Source organism: Delphinus delphis, chromosome 8 (genome assembly GCF_949987515.2).
Source record: "Delphinus delphis chromosome 8, mDelDel1.2, whole genome shotgun sequence".
Lineage (NCBI taxonomy): Eukaryota > Metazoa > Chordata > Mammalia > Artiodactyla > Delphinidae > Delphinus > Delphinus delphis.
In genome coordinates, this window is record NC_082690.1 from 84,656,740 (window position 1) to 84,677,522 (window position 20,783).

A 20,783-nucleotide genomic window follows, 5' to 3' on the forward strand; every position below is an offset into this window, starting at 1 on the left:
TGATCCACACTGCACAGTTAATGCAAGGTGGAGCTGGGATTTACACAGATCTCTCTGTGCAGCTCAATCTCTCACACAGACAATTATATTAACCAAACGTACAGTAACCAATCTTGCAAACACACCTCCGATGGCAACTGTGTCATCATGGCATTCAGAGGCTATCATAAACATCTTTACTCTCTCTCCTCCCCCTTATGCGCCCTTGGTGGGGGAAGCAGCTGCTTTTCTCACAAAAAGGCCTTGAGGGCTGAAGTTACTATCTGCTCAAACTTCAGGGTTTGAATATTATGTAGCTTGTTGTGTAGTTGTTTAATTGAGACTCAAAGCTTGCACATTTACTGACAATTTAGTGCAAAGGACCAAGACAGACAAACACCTGAAACTGCAGAAGCAGCAGGACACTATCCTCACTAACCTATCGGTCCTGCTGTTCTCCAGAATAATCTGGCTCAACAAAGGAGGTGTACTAGCAGAAACACTAGAGGAATCCCCTGCATGAACTCCCACCAGAGAGCATGCCAGAGGGGTGACATGAGGATGGGGGCTGCAAAACCCACACCTACCTCATCGGGTACGGGTTGATGATCGTGTCTAAGTAGCTGTAGTACACAGCATTGTTCCCACGGCCGTGCTGGTCGTTGTTCTGCCACCTCGTCTGGATGAGCAAGAAGTACCCATAGGCCTCGTGGTGCTGGTGGCAATCCTCAACTCTCTGATTCTCTGATGATGTAGCCAGGGAACGGATATTCCTAGGAAGCAGCCTCAAAACCCAAAAGGTCGTGGCTGGTAATTGCTGCCTTGGAGAGTACCTTCAAGAAAAAAAGCAATAAGGGATAAGAATGGTCTCCAGAAATCTTGATTTTAGTTTTACAAAAGCAATTGCATTACATTTTGGCCATTGGTTTCAAAAGGAAATTAGAGGGGACTTCCCTGGTGGCGCAGTGGTTAGGAATCTGCCCACCAATGCATGGGACACGGGTTCGAGCCCTGGTCTGGGAAGATCCCACATGCCACAGAGCAACTAAGCCCGTGAGCCACAACTACTGAGCCCACGAGCCACAACTACTGAAGCCCGCGTGCCTAGAGCCCATGCTCCACAGCAAGAGAAGCCACCGCAATGAGAAGCCTGAGCACCGCAACGAAGAGCAGCCCCTGCTCGCCACAACTAGAGAAAGCCCAAGCGCAGCAACCAAGACCCAACACAGCCAAAAATAAATTAATTAAATTTTAAAAAAAGGAAATTAGATTTTTTTTTTTTCTGCTAGGAAATAAATCTTCCCTGATAATCCAGGTCCTTGCCACAAACCTATTTATTTATTTATTTTTGGCTGCGTTGGGTCTTCGTTGCTGAGCACGGGCTTTCTCTAGCTGCGGCAAGTGGGGGCTACTCTTCCTTGTGGTGCGCAGGCTTCTCATTGCGGTGGCTTCTCTTGTTGCAGAGCACAGGCTCTAGGCATGTGAGCTTCAGTAGTTGTGGCACATGGGCTCAGTAGCTGTGGCTCGCGGGCTCTAGAGTGCAGACTCAGTAGTTGTGACACACAGGCTTGGTTGCTCCGCGGCATGTGGGATCTTCCTGGACCAGGGATCAAACCCATGTCCCCTGCACTGGCAGGTGGATTCTTAACCACTGCGCCACCAGGGAAGTCCCTTACTTTTTAAAAGGACTCCTTATTTTAAAAGGCTTTGGCACACATTGACAGAAGCAAGTGAAGCCTTTGTTTGAATTTGACTAGTAGGAATTTAAAGTGTATTTGTATGGGGGTGCTCTATTCCACAAAGTATTTCAAGGAGGGTACTGTTTCTGACAAAATCTGTAACATCACCAAGGGCATAGAGTTTGGGTAAACAGTATAAAGTAAAATGTTTACCAGAAAATATTATCAATTGGGCCTATCAACTATAAGGTTTTTTTCTTTTAAGTGCATTAGTTTTCTTTTAGAACAAAAGTAATGTCCTATGGAAAATGTTTAGATTATGCACAAAGGGGAAAAAAACCCCAACAACCCAACAATACCAGCTATTGACACTTCTGTGTGCATTATTCCAGTCTTATATTTATGTATCTACGTACACATTCTTAAATAGGACCGTACTGCTCATGTTGTTTTGTAATCTCCTGTGCTTAACAATACTCTCTAACGTTAAATAGAGAGAGTGTCTAAATATGCTTAAATATTCTCTTATATCACTTGCAGTGCTGGATTCTGTTATATTCCATTATATTGAAGCACCAAAATTTCTCAAATATTCTTTTGCTGCATATTGAGAATTTTGATTCCAAGTTTGTTAAATGGCATTGTAAATAAACCTTCGCACACATCCACGATCATCTTCTTAGGATAAATACTTAGAAGCAGAATTGCTGGGTCAAAGGGTAAGTGAGTTGTTAAGGATTTTGATATAAGTTAATGCCCTCCAGAAAGGTGGTACCAATTCATACCCTCCACAGCAGTGTACGAGCAGGCCAATTTCCTTGTCAATTTTAAAATGCTTTGTCAATTTGACTGTGTTCTCTCATTTCCATACAAATTTAATGAAATGTGCTAAGTGGAAAGATGACCGCAATGGAATACCAGCTATGATGGAATAACCGGTATCGGAATAACCTCTCTGTCTGAGAACAACTACAGGAGCTAGATGAAACATAAAAGAAGAGCTGTTTGATCACTGGAGGAAAAAAATCACAGCAGCAGGACTCTACAGTCTGTACCCCCAGGGACAGGGTAACACACTGGCCTCTGCTGTCTCTCATCAGGGCACTTGCCAATTCACCACATGGGGAATAAAGGCTGAAGAGGTAACAGCAACCTACAGCTTGCAGTGGTCTTGCTGTGTTGGAAGAGTTGACAAGAACTGAAAGGCCAACATCCTGGAGAAAGTGAGCTGCAGAGAAGTGAGCCTAATAGGGCAGATTCCCCTCAAGGACTTTGCTGACTCACAAGCTGCACATGCTCAGAGAAAACAAAGAAACCAGCAGAAGCAACTGTACATGACTAAAATCTCAGGAGGAAACAGGAGTCTCATTGCACTGAGAACCCAAAAATGAGCTTTTAGAGCTGCCAGGGAGGAGGGCAAAGACCCCAGACTGAGTTTCAAAATACCAGGCCAACCAGGAAAGAAGAACAGAGGAATTTTTTTTTAATAAAATAAAATAAAAAGAGTCCCACAGACTCACACAGATTTAAAAATAACTATGAATAATATACATCACAGATAAAAGGCCCAACACATAAAGAACTCTAAAACTGAAGGAGGAAAAAGATCAAAAACCCAATAGAAAAATAAACAAAAGTCACAGACAGATAATTCACAAATAAAGATTTTAAATGACCTTTAAACATATGAAAAGATGGACAACTTCAGTTATAATGGAAATTATAACTGCAAATTATAACTATGCTGAGATACCATTTCTCAATTATTATATTTGGTAAAAATTACAAAGCTTGATAGCACATTCTCTTGACATAGCCATGAGGAAAGAGAGTTTTATACATTGATGGTGGGAATGTCCCCCCACCTTTATGGGAGGAGAATTTGACAGTATGTAACAAAACCACAAGTGAGTTTACCTGTTGAATTGCATCTAAGCATTTACCTTGAAGATACACCTTCAAGAATGTACAAACAAACAAAACAAAACAAAACAAAAACATACGAACAAAGTACATCACTATTTGTGATTGAAAAATACTGGGAAAAAACACACTTAGGAGATTGGTTGAATGAGCTATGGTATATTCACACAATGGTATATTATGCAACTGTAAATAAAAACTATAGAAGATGTGATATGGAGTGATTTCCAGGATATATTTGCTGTCAATCAATAAAAGCAAAGTGCCAAAGGGTATATATAGTATGATACGTTTGTGTAAGAAAGAAGAGGAAATAAGATAATATAAATGTATTTATTTGTATTTAAAAAAAAAGAAACTCAGGAAGAATGAGCCAGAAACTAATAAGGGTGCATTAAGGTGCAGGGGGTGAGAAAGGGGAAGTGACCCTCCTCTCAATATAGATTTCTGTGTAATTTTGAGTTTTGGAAGCATGTTAATGCTTTACATACATAAAATAATGATGATGATGAAGATGATGAAGCTAAATTAACAGAGATGGAGGGGAAAGAAACCAAAAATGGAATATAAATGAATAAGCCTATAATTCAAATGAATAACACTGAAGGGAAAAATAATTACTTTTGAATACAGAGTTTTCATTATATACCCACAGTTTGAAAACAAAAATCTTTTAACAAGTATTAAACACTGGTTAGTCAGTATGATTTTTTATAGTGGTAGGGTTAGCAATTCTGAAACACTTTCTGTGAATCTAAGCCTGGGCAAGTGAGTAAATATACTGAGGATAATGTGAACTAAGTTTGTCATTTGGAAAAAGGACGTACAAATATGGAAAGGAAAAAGACTAAAATGAACCTTCTGGTATTAGATTAGATCTGGGAGCATCAATATGAACTCCTCGATTAGAGGCAGAGATAGAGATTTCCTAGCCCAGCTGAGGCTAGACATAATGGCACTCCAGTAGAAAATCAGCGCACTTAGCGCCCAGATCTTAGTTTGTAAATACCCATTTCCACAAAAAGGAACCAGGGCTCCTTAAAGAAAACAACTGATTCTAATGATGGGACAGATAAAGTAAAAGATGATCCTGGAATATCTTACTGTGCCAGAAAGTAAAGAAATGTTCAAAGAATTATGGGCATGTTAAAAGTTCATGGGAGGGGGCTTCCCTGGTGGCGCAGTGGTTGAGAGTCCGCCTGCCGATGCAGCAAACGCGGGTTCGTGCCCCGGTCCGGGAAGATCCCACATGCCGCGGAGCGGCTGGGCCCGTGAGCTATGGCCGCTGAGACTGCGCGTCCGGAGCCTGTGCTTCGCAATGGGAGAGGCCACAACAGTGAGAGGCCCACGTACCGCAAAAAAAAAAAAAAAAAAAAGTTCATGGGAGGGACTTCCCTGGTGGCGCAGTAGTTAAGAATCCACCTGCCAATGCAGGGCTCATGGGTTTGAGCCCTGGTTCAGGAATATCCCACATGCCGTGGAGCAACTAAGCCCACGAGCCACAACTACTGAAGCCCGCGCGCCTAGAGCCTGTGCTCCACAGCAAGAGAAGCTACAGCCATGAGAAGCCCGCGCACTGCAACAAAGAGTAGCCCCCGCTCACCACAGCTAGAGAAAGCCCGCACGCAGCAACAAAGACCCAACGCAGCCAAAAATTAATTAATTAATTAAAAAAATTTTTTAAAGTTCATGGAGCCTGCTTGAGTGAGTTCCCAACGGCCAATTTGAAACATTTGAGCATCAAATTTCAAAATGAGATCAATGCATTATAACCTTTTGAATTAAATAAGAATTAAATCTACCAAATTAATAAAGGGGGGTGAAGGAAAGTTATCCCTTACATAAGTATGCTCAGTAATAAATGTAGAAAGGATAATGGAGTTAGAAAATCATCATTTTGCAAATATCATAGTAATAATTGATTCAAATATCATAGTAATAATTGATTCAGTCAACAATCATTTACAGATGCTAAAATATACTGGGTACAGGTTTGGTGAGGAGCAGATTATTTGCACTGTCTCAAACTATTTCCCCACAAATTATTTACTCACTACAAATTAATAATGGTACGTTTATGTTGGCTCATACTGGTAAGATAGCTCCTTATCCAAGTTATCAAAGTTAATATCACTAATAATGAAGCAAATGAACATCAAATGCCTCCTGATATGATGGACTGTGAAGGACACAGTATCACTTTTGTGTTATTTCTGCCAACAAAGCAATATCTGAATCTAATCATGATGAAACACCAGAGAAACCAAAATTAAAGAACATTCTACAAAGTAATTGTTCTGTACTCTTCAAAAATATCAAGATCATGAGAGACAGATAAAGAAGAATTGTTTCAATTAAAGGAGACAAAACAAACATGACAACTAAATGCAATGTATGATCCTAGATTACACACTAGACTGGGAAAAAGATGTTGCTAGAAGGGACATTATTGGAATAATTGATAAAATTGTAATTTAGACTGTAGATCAGGTAACAGTATTGTATCAATATTAAACTTTCTAATTTTGAAGTTGTACTTTAGTTGTATAAGAGAAATTCCTTGTTTTTAGTAGATACAAACTGAAGAATTTAGGAATAAAGAAGGATGACATCTGCAACATCTTGCCAAATGGTTCAGAAAGAAATAACGTGTGTGCGTTGGGTGGGTGGGGTGATAATACATGTGCATGGAGGGGAAGATGATAAAGTAAATGAGGACAAAAATGTAAAAAATTGGTGAATCTAGTTAGAAGATATACAGTAATGCTTTCCGCTATTCCTACAAGTTTTCTGTAAATTTGAATTTATAAAAAAATCAAAAGTTACCTTGAAAAGCTATCACTAATATGTTCAAAAAACAGATTAAAAAATTTGATAATTTTACCAGAGCATTGGAATCTATGAAATACAATCATTGTATTATGAATTCAATAGATCAGTTAAACAATAGACTAGTCACAGAAGGGAGAACTAATTAACTGGAAGATAAATCAGTCTAAATATTTAGAATGAAGCACAAACAGATATAAGACTTTAAAATACAAAACAAACATAAGCAAAAGATAGGACACTACTTTTTTAAAAAGTAGGAAAGAGAGAGATAATGGGTAATAAGCAATATTTGAAGAAATACTGGCAGAAATTTTCCCCAAAATGAAAGAAATGAAGCCACAGATTCAAGAATCATTATGAACACAAGCTGGATAAATTAAAGAAAACCAAACATAACAAAACTGCTGAAAACAAAGACAAAGACAATCTTAAATACAGGAAAAAAATAAAAGACACTTTACCTTCAAAGCAACAACAATAAGATGACTTATTCAATGGAAACAATAAAAAAGACAAAAGAGTGGCACCTTTAAAATTCTTAAAGTAAATGATTGCAGAGCTAGAATTCCACACCCAGAGAAAACATCCGTCAAAAATGAAAGCAAAATAAATAGTCATTTTAACAAAAACTGAAAGAATTTATCCCAAACAGACCTACACTAGGAAATGCTGAAGGGCACTCTTCAGATAGGCGGAAAATGACCCTCAATGAAAGCATAGTAATGCAGAAAAGAATAAAGAGCAATGGAAAGAGTAGATAGATGGGTAAATTTAAATTAATAATGACTGCTTAAAACAATATTAATAATATCTTGTGGCATTTAAAATATATATGGAATTAAAATATCCCAGAACAGTAGCAAAAGAGATAGGAGGGTAAATTCAGTTATAGTGTTATAAGATCTTTTCTTTTTTTAGTAAGTGATAACAATCCTAATTTAAGGTTGAGTTTAAGTCAAGGAAGCATGATGTAACCTCTAGGATAATCAGAAAAATATTAGAAAAAGAATATTTAATTAACAAAGGGAAAACTAAACAATAAAGATACTTTTCAAATCCAAAAGAAGACAATATGTCAGGTGAAAGGACCAAAAAATAGATGAAACAAACAAAAAACAAACAGTATAGTGGATTTGAATAAAACTTAGCAATAATTACATGAATTATAACAAACTACTCCAAATAATAGGCATAGACTGTCAGAATGGATTTTTTTAAAACCCAACCACACGTTATTTATAATAGACACACCTTAAATATAAGGACACAGAAAAGTTGGTAGTAAAATGATGGAAAACATACAAACATGAACAAGAAAAAAGGCTGGTAGAGATATACTAATGACAGACAAAACGATATACTAATGACAGACAAAACAGATTTTAAGGCAAGAAGTAATACTACATATAAAAGAGAAACTTTCAGTAAAGATAAAAAGGTCAATTCAACAAAGATTTCATAACACAGACTCAAATATAGTAAAAACTAACAAAACTAAAGGAGTAATAAACCAATTCCCAATTGCAATGCACAGCTCTAACACACCTCTCTCAATAGCTCAAAGAAGAAGCAGAAAATAATCTATAGAAAATTAGAACAACATGATTAAAAACTTAACACAGGACCCACTGACTGTAGAATACACATTATTCGTTTTTTTTTCAATAAATTTATTTATTTTATTTATTTATTTTCGGCTGTGTTGGGTCTTCGTTGCTGCATGCGGGCTTTCTCTAGTTGAGGTGACCAGGGCCTACTCTTCGTTGCGGTGCATGGGCCTCTCATTGCAGCAGCTTCTCCTGCTGTGGAGCACAGGCTCCAGGCACACAGCCTTCAGCAGTTGTGGCTCACAGGCTCTAGAGAGCAGGCTCAGCAGTCATGGCGCATGGGCTTAGTTGTTCCACGGCACGTGGGATCTTCCCGGACCAGGGCTCGAGCCCATGTCCCCCTGCATTGGCATGCAGATTCTCAGCCACTGCGCCACCAGGGAAGCCCAAATACACATTATTTTTAGGTACATATAGAAGTTACCAAAATAAAGCATATACTGGGTCATAAAACAAATCTGAACAAATTTTAAAGAATTAAAATCAGAGTCTATTCTCTGACCACAGTGGAATTAATCTAAAAATCAATAACAATGACTACAACAAAAACACAATTTTAAAACTCCCCAAAAGCCTGAAAATCAATTAATAAAGTTAAATAAGAAATCACAATGGAAAATAAGAAAACATTTTCAATAGAACAGTAATAAAAATATGACATATAAAAACTTGTGGGATATACCTAACTTGCAGTTAGAGAAAATACAATAGTTAAATGAAAATCTAAGGATGAAAATGAATGATCTAAGGATCCATCTCAACAAGCTTGAAAAAGAGCAGCAAATTAAACTAAAAGAAAGGATATGAGAGTAATAATGAAGATAAGGACAAAAATCAATAAAATAGACATAAAAATAATAGAGGAGAAGTCAGTAAATTTTTTCTATAAAGGGACAAATGGTAAGTATTTTAAATTTTGTGGGCCATAAGATATGTCACAACTACTCAACTCTGCCACTGTAATCCAAAAACAGGCATAGACAATACATAAATGAATGGAAATAGCTGTGTTACAATAAAACTATATTTACAAAAACAGGTAATGGGTTAGATTTGACCCATGAGCCATATTTTGTCAATCCCTATAGTAGAAAATACAATAAAGCCAAAAGTTTGTTCTTTGAGAAAATAAAACAAAACAAACAAAATTCATAAAAACCCCAGTAAGACTGTAGAAAGAAAAGAGGGGACAAATTATCAATATAAGAAATGAAAAAGGGACACCACTACAGATATCACAGGTATCAAAAAGATAAGATGATATAAATAACTTTAGATCAATAAATTTGATAATTTAGATGAAATGGACAAATTCATATTTAAAAATACTTTAAAAAATACTAACTTACCAAAACTGACAAAAGAAGAAACAGAAAATTCAAATAGTCCTATATCCATTAAAATGTGAATCTATAATTAAAGCCTGTCCACAAAGAAAACTTCAAGATCAAATGGCTTCATCAGTAAATTCTTTAAACATTTCATGAACTACCACCAATCTTATACAAATTATTCCAAAGAACAAATAAAGTGAAGTCATTTCTGAACACATTTTATGAGGCCTGTACAGCCTTGATACCAAAACTTATCAATAAAGAAAAAGTATTACAAGAAAGGAAGAGTATAAATCCAATCTCTCTTATAAACATAGATGCAATAATTTGGCAAAATCAAATTAAATATTGGCAGATCAAAGCCAGTGATATATAAAAAGAATAGGCCTCAACCAACTTAATTTATAACACTAATACTAAGCTGGTTTAAAACTTGAACGTCCATCAATATAATTTACCCTCATTAACTAACTAAATAAGGAAAGTTATATAGTCATTGAATATATGAAAAAAAGCATTTGATAAAATTCAACGCCCATTTGTGGTGTTTAAAAATCCTAACAACGTAGGAATAAAAGGAACTGCCTTAACTAATAAAGAATATCTTTTTATAAAATCTGCATTAAATATATTAATGGTAAAATAGTGAAAGCTTTTCCACTGAAATTGGGAATGAAATCAGGATGTCTGCAATCACTTCTATTAAACACTGTACTGTGGCCCAAGGAAAATAAATTTATTGTTTTTAATTTTAAGAAAAAATATCACCATTGTTCACAAATGCTATGAGTATATGCCTAAAATATTCAAAATAATCTACAAATAAATTAAGGATTAAAAAGTGAATTTAGTGAAGTCCCTTAAAAATCATATTTAAAAATGTATTTGTAGATACTAACACTAAACAATTGGAAAATGAAATTTTAAAACAATACCATTTACATTAGTAAAACATAAGCTACCTAAGAATATCTAGCATCAAAAACACCAGATACCTAGGAACAAAACTAGTCAAAAATGTGCAAGACCTGTACACTGAAAACTACAAAACACTGCTAAGAGAAATTAAGAATGACATAAATGGAGGGATATACCACATCCGTGTACTGGAAGACTAAGTACTGGAAGGATATCAGTTCTTCCCAATTGATGTAAGTTCAAGGCAATAAAAACCCTAGCTGGCTTTTCTATGAAAACTAATAAATTGATCATTCATTTTACATGTAACTGTAAAAGACTTAGAATAGTCAAAACAAACATGAAAAAGAATAAAGTTGAAGAATTTACATTACCAAATATTAAGATTTATTATAAAGTATAGGGTAATTAAAACAGTGGTATTGGCACAGGACAGACAAATATATTGATGAAACAGGGTCTAGGAAACAGGCCACTCATATAAGACCATGCAATTTATGAAAAATGTGCCACTGGAATGCAATGGGGGAAAGGATAATATTTTTAATAATTTATATTTTTTAATGAAACTTTATCCCACCTCAAAACATGCACACAATTCAATTCTATATGAATTACAGAACTAAATGTAAAAGGAAAAACAATAAAGTTTCTAGAAAGTAATACAGACTACATTTTTAGCATTGGGGTAAGCAAAATAATCCCTTATACAGGATACAAAAATCTCTTATTATAAAAGATTAATAAACTTAACTTCTTTAAAATTAAGAACTTAAGTTTATCAAAGGACACCAGTAAGGTATGCACTACACATATCCAAAAAGAACTAATATCCACAATATATAGAGAACCCCTACAAATCAATGAGAAAAAAAAATACACAACCCAAATTAAAAAATAAATAAATAAGTTAAAGATTTGAATAGGGACATAATGAAAGACGATATCCAATTGGCCAATAAGTGTAATAAAAGGTACTAAATATCATTAACCATCAAGGAAATGTAAATTAAAACCATAATTATTTCCCATTTAAACCCTCATAATGGCTAAAATTTTATTTTGTTGATGAGGATGTGGAGCAACTAGCACTTTCATACTCTGCTGGTGGAAGTGTAAATTGGTGGACAAAATTTAGCAATCTATTTCACAATATCTACTAAAATTGTACAACTGCATGTGCTATGACCCAGCAATTCCACTCCTCGGTATATAGTCCATAAAAATGCATATATATGTCCCCCCAAAAACACATACAGGAACATCCATAGCAGCATTGCTCATAATAGCCCCAAACTGAAAACAACACAAGTATTCATCAATAGTAGAATGGATGAAGAAAAAGTGGATATTCAGACTTCCCTGGTGGCGCAGTGGTTAAGAATCTGCCTGCCAATGCAGGGGACAAGGGTTCGAGCCCTGTTCCGGGAAGATCCCACATGCCGTGGAGCAACTAAGCCCATGTGCCACAACTACGGAGCCCGCGTACCACAACTACTGAAGCCCATGTGCCTAGAGTCCGTGCTCCACAACAAGAGAAGCCAGCCACAGCAATGAGAATCCCATGCACCTCAACAAAGAGTAGCCCCTGCTCACCACAACTAGAGAAAGCCCACGTGCAGCAACGAAGACCCAACACAGCCAAAAAAATAAAAATATAAATAAATAAATGTACTTTTAAAAAGTGTATATTCCTATAACAGAATACTATACAACCTTGAAAAAAGACTTTCTGCTACACACAATCACATTAATAAATCTCACAGACATAATTTTTAGGGAAAGAAGCCGAAAGAGTAGCTGCTGTATGATTCCATGTATATAAAGTTCCAAAACATCAGAAGTAATCTATGATGATAGAAATCAGAATGATGTTCACTTTTGGGTGGGGCATAACGACAGGGAAAGGACATAAAGAAGGCTTCTGTAGGGTTAGTAATGTCCTATACCTTGGTCTGGGTGGCATTTACATGGGTATATTACTTTGTCGAAATTCGTCAAGCTTCTTTCATCTATAAATGTGTTATACTTCAATTAATATTTTTTCCCAAAAAGTGTGCAATGTAAACAAAAATTATGATTACACTAAGTTAAGACTCTAGTGGCCACAACAATTTACTTTTCCTTCATATACATACAAGGAATTTATCTCTTGTCCATTCACCCTCATGCAAACTCAGAAAGCTTGAGGGAGTCAAGGTTCTTCTTTATCCACATAAGGCCTTGTTATATTGGTTGCTTTGTGGATATGTACATAATTATACAGCCCCAAGCAGGCACTGACAAAGATGGACTTTAATTCTCACGTAGTAGAAGAGCAAGTAATTACTTAGAATCTTTGATGACCTGAAAATAAACTGCCATCCAAGTGACATTTAAAAAGAGACGTTTCTTAACTTAAACATCTTTACTTGAAACTTTCCCAAGGAATCAACCTTCATCGTCTGCACCTCTTGGTAACACACAGGCTAAAATTCATCCACTTGAGCAAATACAAAAATCTCAAAATAGAAGAGTGCTCTGCGTGGTACTGAGTACCAGCTGGCATTCTGACTGACCACTAAGAGAAAGCGGGGGGAAGTCACTTCTTAAAACAACTTTAAAGAACTATGTCATTAAGCGCACTGGCATAATCCAAAGGAAATCAATTTTGACAAGTGCTTCACAAATATTCAGACTTTACAAATAATAATAAGGGCGTTCTAAATCCTTTGCGAATGTGTCTTGACTCCACAGAGAAAGTTGCCACAAATGGGCACTTTCCTGAAGTCTCAATGTGTGGGGGAGGAGGAGCCTGCCGTGCAAAGAAATTCTCAGGAAGCTGTGAAGATATTAGCTATTTTACTCAATTTATTCCAAGCTGAAACATAATAGTACATTATAAATCTGTTTTGATTGTACTTAATCTAATGAAAAAATGTTCATCTTTTTGATAAGTGCTCATTAGTCATTTTTTTCTGACACAAACAGACAAGAAAGATGTTCTTGTGCTGCATTTAAAACACAACTCAACTAATTACAGTGCAATGACTCAAAGAACAAAATCAACGCGCTGAAGTTTCTCACTTGAACTGTCTTTATAGTTGAATTAAAAGTCTAACCAAAAAAAATTTAAAGGGCCCTAGCAGTGTGTTTTATACTTAGGTTGAATAACGTTTAAGTAAACAAAGGCTAAATTTTAGCACATTATATACATTTTAATATTTTCTGTCAATTGCTCTCTAAGAATAGTTGCTGAATTTACTAACAAAGGGGTATGTGTTGGGGGCGGGATGCTCTCTGTTTTGGAAGTGGTGATAAATTTGCATAAGCAATTCATTCTGTTTCATTCATCTGGTCCCTTGGAGACCAAAAGCCAAGGTGTAGATAATACCTGGTCAGGGTTGGGGCCAGTCAAGGGCCAGGGAATAGCATGAAGCTAAGTGATCATATAAGAATCAAGCCTATTTACAGCTCAGGCTTATGCCCAGAACTTTTAGAAATATCAGATGTTTTGGGCTTTTTGGAATCACAGAGTATTAATCTGCTGAAATATTATCTTGAATGAGTCTAACAGAATTAATGCCATTTCCTAAAATGCTTAATTTATGCTCCAGGAAGTATTTTAACTAATCTGACACTTTGGGTATCTTAGAGCTGTTTATGACTCAAATAATCATTTAATTGATTTTTTATAATTTATTTTTTATTATAAAATATATTAACCTGAAACTAGAAACTTTAGAAATTATTTTAGCTCTATGACACATTAATTATGCATATTGTATGCAAATTCCCAGGCAAAACATCACAAAGAGCAGTAAGTAAAATGAATTACTTAAATATGTTACTTCTTCCTACCCTCTCTATGAAGTCAGTATTTAAAGGAATATATGCAACTTTTTAAAGGCTCATTTGAATGAACAAACAAAGCAAGAGAACAGTCTAGCACTGAACTCATTCAGAGGATGGCTGTCAGAGCCACCTTCATGAATGATTTTGCTGGCATTTTATAGTCTTTAGACATTGGCTACTAAGAAAAAACACACATCTTGTGTCCAGCAGGAAGTCAAATTGCTCTAATCTTTCTTAAGAAAATGGCCATCCCTCATTAACAAAGCTGTAAACACAGTATAACCATCTTGAAGCAAAAATGCATAGCTTGGAGGTCAAGAATTCAGGGTGGAAAAACCAAGATTCAAGTCCCAATTCCACCACTTGCTCTTCAAGGGAACCGGGACAAGATTCTTCACTTCTCTAAGACTCATAAATGAGTAGATGTTGGGGGAAAGAACACCCACATTGCTGTTATGAACATTACATTCAATAAGATGACAGGTGGAAAGCACTTAGCACAGGGCCTGACATATCATCAGGATTCAAAATTTAGCTGAGATTAATGAACCATCAAAAGGACTTGAGTCTCAGGGACCTTTCTAGGAGTGAGGAGCCACCTTTCTTCCCTTTCATCCTGTGTCATTTTCAATACTCCAGCGTTGTCTGGAATGAAAAGGCAGACCATTTCCCTATATCACACTAACTGGTTGATTTCAGGCATCAAACCTACAACCTTGACCTTGTTATTATCATCCCAGCAGAACCAGCTCTCTTTATTAGACCTCACTTCAAGGTGTCAGCATGTAAGAGAAATGCAGTACACGGTGCATTTGGTCATTATGGGTCACCACACCTTTTCTGTAATTCTGCTTTTGGATTTATATTTCCATTCATACTACTTGGCACAAAGGAAAAGTTTACCAACTTATTAAGTAATGGAATGGGCTACATTCACTTTACTCGAACTTCATCTAAAGCAAATAAAACCATCAGTGTTTCTCAACCCTATACATGCTTATCAAGGCTGGCTCGAGTACCTCATTCCTCCCCATTAATATAAAAAGTTAAGAGTCAATTGCTATTGAATGCTTACTAAATTCCAAGACTTTATGAAACTCTTTCATGGACTATCTCATTTAATTCTCAAACAATCCTAGACAGTAGGTACTGACATCCTTACATTAGGAAAGTGAGACTCAGAGAGGTTAAGCAACTTATTTAAGGCCATGCAGCTAGTAAGTGACGGAACCAGGATTCCAATTCAAGTTGGTATGACTCCAAAGTTCACGATCTTTATCACAAAACTGTAACACCAGAAAGAAGTCACAGAGATTAGCAGCAAACACATCCAGGGGCATTCACATCAGTAAAAATTAATTGCAATGAGGTCAGAATTCGACACCAATTAAGTGTTATTCTTTTCACTTTGGGGTCATCTGGACACTGCTTAGCAAGTTCATTCTTTCATTTATTTCTGTATGTATTTACTGAACAACCACTATGTGTTGGGCACTGTGCCAGGTGAGAAAATGAAAACGACATATTTCCTAACCTGGATTTTCAGTTACTTCTCCCAGGCCTCATCCAAAAGTGCAGGGACATCCACTAGGAGTCCTTTCCTCAACTGCCATGCTTTGGACAAAAACAGTGGACTTGAAAATAGAGGAAGTAAGATTTTCCATACGTTATACAAGTTAATCAAGTTCTCTTTTCCAGTTCTTCAGGCACTGTTGCTGTCTGCAATTCCCCAGCGTTAAACAAAATATATGAGGGGCTTCACAATCTTCCTCAGCTCACCAGACTCTTCTTCCATTGTTCTCCACCATGTGGCCTAAGTTCCAACCATGCTGAGCCGCTCATATTTTCCGAACACATGGGGCTCCTTCTCTTCCTCCATACTTTTACATACGCTGTTGCTTCTGCACAGCATGCCTATTCCTCTTAATATTTCAGTTCACCATGTACAAGCCAGCTCAAACATCACCTTCTTTATGACATCCTTCCTGATCATTCCCCACAGTCTGTCTACAACCTTGAATAATCAGACGGAGTTTGATGGTCACCTCTTTCGTTCTTTCAACAAACTATTCCTGCAGTTGAAACAGATTTATGAACAAACAGACCAATATCCCTGCCCTTGGGAAGCTGACATTCTTGTGGTGGGAGAGAAAATAAATATAAGAAATAGGCAAATTATACGAATGTTATAAGCTGATAAGTGGCATGGAAAGAGATTGGTAGGGTAAGGAGAGTGGGACTGAGGGTCGAGGGGAGGACTGCACACAGGAGAAGCTGCAATTAAAAGCAGTGGTCAAAGTAGAGCCAATTAAGGAAGTGAGAAAGACACGCAGAAGGTGAGGGCCTCTGAACATTTTGCACTCCTTCTCCCCACATACATTTCGCATCTCTCATTTGCATTTCAGTCTTCCTCATTAAGCTGGGAGTTCTCCAGGGGCAGGGACTAAGTGAATTATCTTTTTCCTCCCCAGTGTACAGTTCAGCACCTGGCAGGAACTGCTCAATTTATTGTTTGTTCAATGAACAAATGAAAGAAATAAACTCTTCCCAGGCTCCACAGTCAGAGAACTGGTCATTTCTCCTACCCCTACATTTTTTAAATGGTCATTTACTGTGTTTGCTTTCAGCATCTCCAATAATCTTCCTGTCTTCTTCACCAGTGATCTCCAAAGTATGGGATGTGCACCAAGGGGTTTCCAGGATCACCCAATGATGAGAGGCCTGGAGAAGCAGGAAGGAAACACTAGAACTTCTATTCATGCGATTTTTTAATATCAAAACTAAGAGAAAATAAGCACTACTGAAATATAATATATGGGTTGAGGCTGATACCCTCACTCACAGTGGGCCCTGAAATGCCCAAAGGAAGGAAAGCTTCACTCAAGAATGACATCCCCACTTGGACAGGGCCCGTTGCTGTCACTGTTTTTGTTTTTCTTTACATTATACCCTCATCCTAGCAAGCCCTCAACAAATATTTGATGAATAAATGAATGAATATTACAAATAGTGAAAGTTCTGGAGAACTGTCTTTGCACCTCAGTGACCCCTGGTAAGGGCCGGGAAGAACACAGATGTCAGAGACAAAAAGGGCTACACCCATTATTCAAGTCAAGACTTCCCTGTTACCTCAGTCACCTCAACCAAGGAGCAGCAGCCCTGGTCTATCAAGGGCTTATAGGAGAGGGAAAAAAGGATTTCTTCCTTGTGCCGTTGACTTGTCGAAAGGAAGAAGCTTTTTCATCAGGCTTTTCCTTGCCTCCCAACATTCCCTTCTTTATAAACTAGATTCTGATACCTGAGAGATTCTCATGTTGAGTAGGACTCATCCAGCCTCTGTCTTGATGGAAAATAAGTGGTGTGCTACTTAATAAGGATACCAAAGTAAACCTTTGACTTTGGTATCCTGGACATGGCCAGGCAGGGCTGCTAATTAGAAATGGTTAGCCAATGCAGCCTCGTGGTACAGGCCCAACAAGCTCTCCCTCAAACCTTCCCTGGGAACAACAAAGCAAGGGTGTGCCAAGGGTACTCAGTGACAACTGGGCTACTGGGTTCTGATCAAACTGTGTAGACTTTCTTCCTCCTTCTCCCCTCCTCCCGGGGCTGGAGACCTAGTACATGAAGATGACAGAGGAAGGCAATCATTTCAGCACAATGATAGTATAGGAGACACCCAATGAGCTGTTTCTCATACTTTGCAAATAACTCCCCACCCAGAAAAGACACTGTGAAAATCCCCTTTAACCCCATCATTCAGTGCCCTGGTGCCATCTGGTCAAGAGCACAAGGGAATCAACCAGCATAGAAAGAGGTAAAACACTGAGGACTGGGAACAAATGAATAAAAACTGAAGAGGGCACCAGGGAGACAGAGAAAAGGTAGGAGATGAAGAGAGGAAAGACTTACTTAGCTTCCCAGAACCACTCTCACCTATAAAATGGGAATAATCATTGTAAAGTCCTGAAACTAGGTATAAGTTAACACCTGCACAAATATAGGGAGGAGAATCTCTGATAAGAACCAGGGATTTTTGTTGACTACAAGGTCAGTATGACAGTGTGACGCATGCGAAAGTTAAAAAAAACAAATACAGTTTCCAGCTGCGTGAACAGAAGTAAAACTGTTTGCAATAAATAAGGCAAGAACATTTCTCTTCTTTCTGCATGGCTTTGAGGTACAGCATTCAGTCTCAAGAGGAACTCTCTTAAGTTCCAGGGTAAAATGACCAGCACAGCAAAGGTCTAGAAATCACAGTACCTGGGATGATCATGGTGAGACCAGCAGGGATGGCTCCCACAGTAAGTACACAGAAACCCAACCCTGCTGACCACCTTGCTCTTGCCTCACCACCTTTTATGCGAATCTAGCCACTGTTAGCCTCTTCCTGATTAGGAAACCACCCTCGGACAACAAAGGATTTCACTAAACAGGTCAATCTGATCTAATATTTTTTGTGTATGTATGTGTGTCTGTTTAAATATATAAGCATTTGTTTATATCCTGCCTCGTTATATAAAAGGAGTTCAAGGTGGTTTACAGTGATATATACATAAAATGCAAAGTAGCATACAGTGGAGTATAGATAAGAAAGATAAATACTCTCTTATTCTACCTCTTCTCCTCCCCCACTCCCATTTTACCTTGCGTTCCCAAGTCACAACTGCCGTCCAACTTGACCCAACATCTACTCCCAATAAGCCTGCTTCAGCAACAGCAGCCTGAGTCAGATCTGCGTATTCAGCGTCATCTTCTCCAGCACACTCCTTCAATCCCTACTTAACACAGTTGGTTAGGAACCAGAAACATAACAGTGACAAGACGAGGCCACCGCCTACAAAGATTTCACAGTCCAGCAGCCCACCTTCTTCCCAATGGATAGGCAGTTTAAGAAACTGGTCCTGTTGTTTAGATAGTTGAAATTTCGGGAGACTGGATTGCTGTTTCCAAACTTTGAAGGGCTCCAGCAGGGTTTACCTTTTCTTTCAGTTTTTAACTATGCTATTTTATGTGCACTTTTATTTGAAGAGACCTTAACTTCCTTTTGGATCTAAGTAAGTTATAAATTAGAAATGAGTAAATATAGGGCAGCAATACAGCAGAGCAGTTAAGTGCAGAGGTTTTAGAGTCAGCTATTTTGGTTTCAAATCCAGGCAGCCCTGGCTATTAGCTATGATTTTTAGATTAGATTCATTTAGATAACCAAGATTAGACTTTGGACAAGTATTTAACATCCCTTAGCATCAATTTCCTCATCTTTAAGATGAGAATATCAATACATTGTGAAGATTAAATGGCATGATGTATTGGGTTGGCCAAAATGTTTGTTCAGGTTTTTCCAAACCAACTTTTTGGCCAACACAACATGTGAAGCACTTCGAGGAGGAGCTGGCACACAGTAAGTGGCCAAGCACTGGTAGATAGTTATCATTAAATGTAAGCGTATCTGAAGGCATATTATGCAGAAAGGGAAATCTTGAAACCAGTGAGCTGAATTGTGACTTCATTATCATCAGCTCTAGAAACAAATTCTGGGTTTCCTCAAATTGATATTTTTACTTATTAGTATATGGAATAAGTTTCTAACTACCAAAACATTTAAAAAACTGCAACAACATAGGGGTAAACTCTCTGTTGTTACAAGCGGACAAGCAGCAAGACCCCCTCCATCATGACTGTCATTGGAAGGGAGTTGGGCTCCGGGTCTTATAAATTTCTTTCCTACTGTAAGACCCTGAACTTGAATTAAATCTACCGTAGAGTGAGAACAAAAGAATCATGCTAGCTTGACCTCAGAAGATGAGATTAGAAAAACTGGAGAATGGAGCCTGAGTTTCCACATAGCTGGAACTGCTGGCTCAGGGTCTCTTCCCTCTGCTGTCACTGAGCTGCCCTGGAGCCCAAAGGGAGGGCGGCCTCACTGAGGCTGCCGGCTCTGGAGGGGCCCCACTAGCCAAAGCCGCGACTGTCCTGGGGACTGTGGGCCAGTTCCCTGAAACTTGGACCTTGAAGGCCACCTTTGTTCACACAAAGAAGATTTTTCCATTTGGAGGTCAACATGTCAGAGGAGATTGGTTCAAGATGGTGGAGTAGAAGGAAGTGCTCTCACTCCCTCTTGCGAGAGCACCAGAATCACAACTAACTGCAGAACAACCATCGACAGGAAGACACTGGAGATCACCAAAAAAGATACCCCACATCCAAAGACAAAGGAGAAGCCACCATGAGACGGTAGGAGGGGCACAATCACAATAAAATCAAATCCCATAACCACTGGGTGGGTGACTCACAAACTGGAGAACAATTATGCCACAGAGTCCACCCACTGGAGTGAAGGTTCTGAGCCCCACATCAGGCTTCCCAACCTAGAGGTCCGGCAACAGGAGGAGGAATTCCTAGAGAATCAGACTCTGAAGGCTAGCGGGATTTGATTGCAGGACTTTGACAGAACTGGGGGGAACAGAGACTCCACTCTTGGAGGGCACACACAAAGCAGTGTGTGTGCATCAGGACCCAAGGGGAAGGAGCAGTGACCCCACAGGAGACTGAATCAGACCTACTGCTAGTGTTCAAAGGTCTCCTGCAGAGGCTGGGGGCAGCTGTGGCTCACCACGGGGGGAAGGACACTGGAAGCAGAAGTTCTGGGAAGTACTCCTTGGCATGAGCCCTCCCGGAGT

The 20,783-nt window shown here is 38.2% G+C and overlaps 1 long non-coding RNA gene across 1 annotated transcript in view; it reads right to left on the reverse strand.

Annotated features, from left to right (window-relative positions):
• Positions 1-576: 576 nt before the first annotated feature.
• Positions 577-20,783, reverse strand: part of LOC132429163 (uncharacterized) — an 88,042-nt gene continuing 67,835 nt past the window's right edge. The window contains exon 3 of the long non-coding RNA XR_009520297.1: positions 577-812. This is a non-coding gene — a long non-coding RNA (uncharacterized lncRNA). The remainder of the gene's footprint in view (positions 813-20,783) is intronic.